Source organism: Phyllobates terribilis, unplaced genomic scaffold (assembly GCF_046119375.1).
Source record: "Phyllobates terribilis strain yellow unplaced genomic scaffold, ASM4611937v1 Scaffold_2__4_contigs__length_985480577, whole genome shotgun sequence".
In the NCBI taxonomy this organism is placed as follows: Eukaryota; Metazoa; Chordata; class Amphibia; order Anura; family Dendrobatidae; genus Phyllobates; species Phyllobates terribilis.
This window is the reverse complement of record NW_027362762.1, coordinates 772,850,841-772,857,613: the sequence shown is the minus strand read 5'-3', so window position 1 is coordinate 772,857,613 and position 6,773 is coordinate 772,850,841. Positions and strand designations below refer to the sequence as shown.

The window sequence follows — 6,773 nt, the reverse complement described above, 5'->3', positions numbered from 1 at the left end:
TTAGAATGTTAAGGGAGGGCAATAACCCTTCACGGTTGACCAAGTGAGTGTCAAATTATTATGTTGATTGCAATCCACAGAAAACCAAACGGAAACAATGTTCTGTATTGGGAGGATTCAAGGAATCTCTAATCCCGTTTATTTTGCTTAGCATTTTATATTGTTTTGAGTATATGAAATAGCCAATCAACTCTACAGTCATACTACAATACTATAGGCTAATTGATGTTAGTACGATTATTACGATTATTACGGAAAACACATATATGGTCATATTATTATTATTAGTTTGAAGCACTCTGGAAATTTTACAAGGTCAAACCTGGCCTAAGCAAGTTAGATGATAACAGGGTGTCTGACAAAGTGTTCTCTTGAGAAAAAGTTAGTGTGAGATAAATTCTATGGGAAGAGAAAGAAAGAAAGAATGGAATGTATGTTATGCAAGCAGTGATAATAACATGATTTTAAAGCGAGCAGACAAAATGGAGTTGCTATAGCATGAGTATGAATATGTCCTCTACATTCCCCCCTAAAAATTATGTTATTATCAACAATAGAGGTGCTATCCCAGGGTCATGCTTTGAGCCTGAGGGACATTGCTCTTCACTCAATTAGTGCCCTTGTTACCAATTGAGGCTGTTGCGGCATGTCCATCCCCCCTTGTTTGTTGCTATAATCACAAAGCTCAGATATCTTCAGACGTGAGGTTGGTTGGGGTTGGGGCATGCGGGTAAATGTCATCATTCTCTAGTCATCCAGGTCCTCGATGCTGGTTACATCTGGGAGATCCATGTATAGTAACACTGGATATCGGTTAACAGCGTCCTCCTTGCTTTCCGATGACTGGCAGGTTTTCCTCATGCAGAATGGAATACAAAAAAAGACTAGTTTTAGTAAAACATATATTAACAAGATGCAAGCAGCAACATGTAACACTCCTTGTAATATTCCAGCAATCCATCCACCAATCCCTTTAAACCAATTAGCAGGATTTTAAAAGGAAAATGTATCAGACCACCAACTGTCTTTGGTCAATTCGTTATGTTTGTTATACTCTTCTCTGAGTTTCCTAATGTCTTCCATTTTAGTCTTTAACCGTATGGTAGAGTCGGGGTCAATATAGTGACAACAGGCTGGGCCTATAACCTGACACATCCCTCCTTGAGCTGCTGTCAAATAGTCCAGCACTAAAGTATGTTGATTAGCCACTATGATAAGCAGATTCTGCACTGCAACAGTAGTATTAATTACTTCCAAAATATTCCAAACCTGGTCATCTAAGTAATCAGTGACTTCCACTAATTTGTCCCACATTTGTGTTACCATAGGATAGAGGAAGACAGTACAAAATATTTTATTGGGTATTCTCATTTGCACTAAATGAGGTCTTCCTGAAGGGCGTGGGGTGTTGTCCTTAGCACGTTTATAAATGGTATGAAGAGGGATGGCTCTCATATCTACTTTACTATGGGGAATAAGATAAGTGGCTGGAGTTAGCCGGGCCAGCGTACAAGTCCCCCCTACTCCGACTGGGAGCCATTTGTACGCATTATTCCCACAGACCCAATATGTGGCTGATGGCAGATCCCATAAAGCAGAGTGCTGTAATACTAATTTATGTACCAAATCAATAAAAACGATGTTATTTGATAACATACACCATGAAGGCATTTGTCCCAGGGGGCTACAATATCCAACATTTGGATTACCACATGTTGGATCACTAGGCTTATATTCAGAGGATTCATTACTAGGGATATTACCAGATATTTTATAACATGTGTCATTGGTGCCTTTTACAAACAGATTTGCATGTTCCCATGAGTGATTATGAATGTATCTTTCCAACAATGATGGTTTAAAAGCATCTGCCATATTAGCATTAAAACTAATCTGTAAACCTTCAGTTGGTATGAAGCTTAAATTAGTCAGGGAAGACTTGTTTCTGGGCACCCATATGTTTCCATTAAGGGCAAGAAATTGCAGATGTTTGCTAGTGGCAGTAAGATTTCCTTGCCACCAGGGGAGTTCCACGCACCCAACTACCGGTATACCTACAGTGGTGTTCCATAATCTGCTAAACTTAGTAGCGTTATTAGCAAGGGCATCACTACAATTTGGCCAGTTTAGTATTTCTTCCAAAGTGACTGGGACCGCCAGAAAGGGCATACTAGCGGCTGAAACTGGTGAGTGAGTACATATCCAACAGTCACTGATCTGGTTGTTTTCTAATTTACTCAATTCTTGTAACAAAATCTGATGGTGAGTAATGAACTTGTTATTAAAGGGGTCAGTACTCTGTTGTAGGCTATTCCAGGTATTGACTAATCTAACCATACATATTATCATAAAACATCTCAGGATGGTTGACGTTTGCAGTGTGAAGCATGGATCCATGTTGACTTCCCTTCAAGTTTTACTGCTGTTGGGGTTGTCAGGAGCACTTGGTATGGTCCGTCATACAATGGGTCTAGTCCGTGTTTCCGAACATGCCTCTTCACATACACATAATCTCCAGGCCTGAGGGTATGACAACCTTCTGCATCAGCTGGATCTGGAATAGAAGATGATACTAATGCATGGGTGTTAGTTAGTGCTTTGGTAAGCTGAATCACATATTGCACAACATGATCTGTTTCTTCTGACAATTGTTGTGGGGTAAATCGAGTTACAGCTGGTTGTGACCCAAAGAGTATCTCATAGGGTGACAGTTTGTGTTTCCCTATGGGTGTGGTGCATATGTTATATAGTGCAATGGGAAGGAGCTCAGGCCACTGGGCCGTAGTCTCCTGCATCATTTTGGTCAACTGCCTTTTCAGTGTGCCATTCAATCTCTCCACCTTGCCGCTCGACTGTGGATGGTAAGGAGTATGCAGCGCCACTGTTAATCCGATCATGGTAAGTATTTCTTGATACACACATGAGGAAAAAGCTGGTCCTTGATCACTTTCGATAACTTCCGGGACTCCATACCGACAAACAACTTCAGAGACCAGCTTCTTGGCGGTAGTCTTGGCAGTCATGTTCGGAACAGCGAATGCTTCTGGCCAACTGGATAACATATCCACTACCACTAAGCAGTATTCATATCGTCCTGCTTTAGGGAGAGTGATGTGATCTACTTGCAATCGTTGGAAAGGATACTCTGGTTTGGCAAGGTGTTTTGTCGGTACATTCTGTAATCTGCCTGGGTTGCAGGTTTGGCATATTGTGCAACCTCTGTTCTGTGCACTCAACACGGTGGAATTTCCTGGAGCCCAATAGAGTTTCTGCACCAGTACCAAAGCTTGATTCTTCCCTCAATGTACCGGTCCATGGGCCCAGGCCGCAACGGCTGGATATAGAAGTCGAGGCAAGCAATACAGTTGTTCTTTCTTCCATAACCCATCTATCAACTTAGCACCTGCTTCCTTCCAGTACTGGCATTCTTCTTTAGAGACTTTTTGCTGTGTGGAACGTAACTTTGTGATTGGAGGGACCGGTTGATGCTCTTCTGCAGGTTGATCCTGGGTTGGCACAGAATGTAGCTGTTTGGCCTGTTGCCACGTAACAGCCATGGACATGGATGTCGGAAGAAGAGCTGCTTGTTTAGCATGGAGATCAGCAAGTGCATTGCCTCTTGCTTCAGGGGCATCTGGTCGGGTATGAGCTTTTACCTTTATGACAGCCAACTGTCTTGGTAGTTGCACCACTTCCATCAATTGTCTGACACTTTCAGCATTTTTCACTCGTGAGCCTGCAGTCGTGACAAAGCCTCTCCTTGCCCAGATTTCCCCAAAATCATGTGCAATCCCGAATGGGTATCTCGAGTCAGTAAATATATTCACATGTTTTCCTTTGGCCTGTTGACAAGCAGCAATCAGAGCTTTGAGCTCGGCTTCCTGTGCTGACATACTGGGAGGTAAGGCTGCAGACTCTACCAATGTGTCTTCAGTTGTGACAGCATATCCAGTATGAAACCTGCCAGAGGTATCAGCATATCTGGATCCATCTGTATATAAAGTAAGTTCTGGGTCGTCCAAGGGTACTTCCCCCACTAGAACAAGTGGAGTTGACTCCGCAGTAATTTGTTCCAGACAATCATGCGGTGGAGGAGCCTCTTTCCCCTCTCCTTCAGGCACTGGTAGCAGGGTAGCCGGGTTGATGGTGGTGCACCGATGTAATCTCACATTTTCTGGCAACATCAACGAACACTGCAGCCGCAGGTGTCTCTGTGTGGACAGATGTTTAGGTTGCTGTAAAGTCAGAACAGCCGCAATATCGTGTGGAGCATAAATGTGAGTCTCATGTCCAAGGATGATGTCCGCCGTCTTCTCAAGTAACTGCTGTGTGGCGTGAACCGCTCGTAGACAGCTGGGGGAGGCCCTGGCTACCGGGTCCAGATGTGCTGAGTAATACCCGATTGGGCGCTGCTTTGTACAGTGTCTCTGTGTGAGTACCCCGGCTGCAAGTCCTCCTGTCTCAGAGACATACAAATGGAAAGGTTGAGCATAGTCCGGATTCCCAAGGGCAGGGGCTGTCATTATCCTAGACTTTAATTGCTCAAAGGCTTTTTGCAACAGTTCTTGGTGCTCCTTGTTGTTAACATCAGCCAGAGTGTCTTCTTTTAATGCATCATATAGGGGCTGCATCAGACGTGAGGCGTCTGAAATCCATTGTCTGCAATATGTACATAGTCCGAGGAACCGTTGCAGCTCTATGGGATCTTTTGGGAATGGTAATGCATAGATGGCCATCTTCCTTTTTTCTGTGAGATGTCTGGCACCCTGAGTAAGGCAGTGGCCTAAGAAGACCACTTGACCGAGGCAAAACTGAAGCTTCGAGGCTGAGACTCGACAATTCAGTTTTGCTAGATGCTTGAGGAGGCTAATACTGGCCCTGATGGACATTTGCTCTGTGGAGGCACACAAAAGAAGGTCATCCACGTATTGTAATAGTACTACCTCAGAGTTGTCCAGCTGCCATGGCAGCAGACAGCTAGACATGCTTTTTGCAAACTGATTAGGGCTATTCTGCGCACCCTGTGGCATCACTGTCCAAGTCAGTTGCCTGCCTTGATATGTAAATGCAAACAGAAACTGACAGTTTTTGTGTAGTGGAATACTGAAAAAGGCGTCTGCTAAATCAATTTCTGTCAACCAGGCTGCGGTAGATGGTATCTGTGAGAGAAGTGTATGTGGGTTAGGCACCACGGGAGTTTCCAAGACTGTCGCTGTATCTACTGCCCTCAAATCCTGCACCAATCAATAAGCAGGTGGCTGCCCCGGTTGGGATTTTTTCTTTACGGGGAACAACGGCGTATTGCACGGGGAAACACAGGGAATTAGTGCCCCTTTCTCTAACAAGGTCTGAATTTGTCGGTGTAGACCTTGTTCTTGTGCATGTGTGAGCGGGTATTGGCGGACCTTGGGAAAGGGCGCTTCAGGCTTGAGGTACACCTGTATTGGTTCTACCGGCAATCTCCCAATGTCGTCTGGGCCTTGTGACCACAGATGGGAAGGGCTTTCCTCTATGTATGGAGCTAACCTGGGATCTTTTGGGAGATTTCCATTGGTATCTAATATGTTAATCATAACTGTGGGTAGTGCCCGTAAGATGCAGACCTCCTCTATGTGTGCATCAGAGTTTGGATCTTTTAAAGTAAGGATCATCTGACCATTGTCCTGGAATTAAATTCGGGATCGGAATTTAGACAAGAGGTCTGCTCCTAAAAGATTTACCGGGCAGGTCGGGGATATGACAAATTGTGCAATTACTTCAGGAAATGGGCCAATTGGAATAGGTTTGGTGAGAGTGTGTTTGTTAGGTCTGCCATCTACACCGATCAATATTAGATTATCGTTAGAAAATTGGACTGATAGACCCTGGGTCAGTTCAGTGGATTTTAAAATGGAGTTGGCCACCCCAGTGTCTACCAAGAACTTCACCGGATTCCATCCCACTGGGAGAACTACAGATGAACAAAGCCCGGGGGTGGTTATGGGCATTATGATGGCAGACTCTGGTTGGCCTTCATTTCAGAATGGGCGGTCCAAATGTCCCTGGGGGACGTTTTCTCGTGACAAGTCCCGTGGGGGGCCGGGCGTTCTATTTCAGAATACGGGAGCTTGTGTGGTGCACTCCCCTTGGAGGTGTCCTGCTCAGCCACACCTCCAACACTGAAGACTGTAATTCACTACTGGTCTTCTCTCGGGATACATTACTCGCTGATCAGGTACCGCCATGGGGTAATATTGGGGCTGTAAGGGGGGAGGAGGATAATGGGGGTGCAAGGGGGATACTGTGCTATGGGTATTGTGGGTGCAACAACTGCCATTGCAGCAGGTTTGGATTTAGACTTAACCGCAGAAGCGGTCCAGGCGACACTTTTCTGGAAGCTTTTTGCTACCTTTAGGGCATCTCCTGGGGTGGCTGACTCAACATCTGGTCGTACAGCCAATATCGCGTCCTTGATTTCAGCCCGTAACCCCTGGATAAAAGTGGATACTAACAGCTGGCAATGAGTTTTAACATGCAAGGACAACCCAAGGTCCTTTCAGACCTGCATAAGGCGCCCATAAAACTTCTCAGCCGACTCTCCCTTCTCTTGAGTGACATCTGTGAGGGTAGTGGATTGTTCAGTCAACTTATCCTGAGCACATATTTTAAGGACTTTACAAAAATCATTCCCACTCTCATACGTATTGGAGTCTAATGCTCTGTTATATGGGATAGCAGTCGCTATCATGGGATAATATCCTTCACCGGCTTTTACACGGAGCAGGTGTAAAAGA

General features: G+C 44.9%; 1 pseudogene; it reads right to left on the bottom strand.

Moving 5' to 3' along the window:
- Window positions 1-449: 449 nt before the first annotated feature.
- Window positions 450-2,516, bottom strand: LOC141252972 (uncharacterized; annotated as a pseudogene).
- Window positions 2,517-6,773: the final 4,257 nt, after the last annotated feature.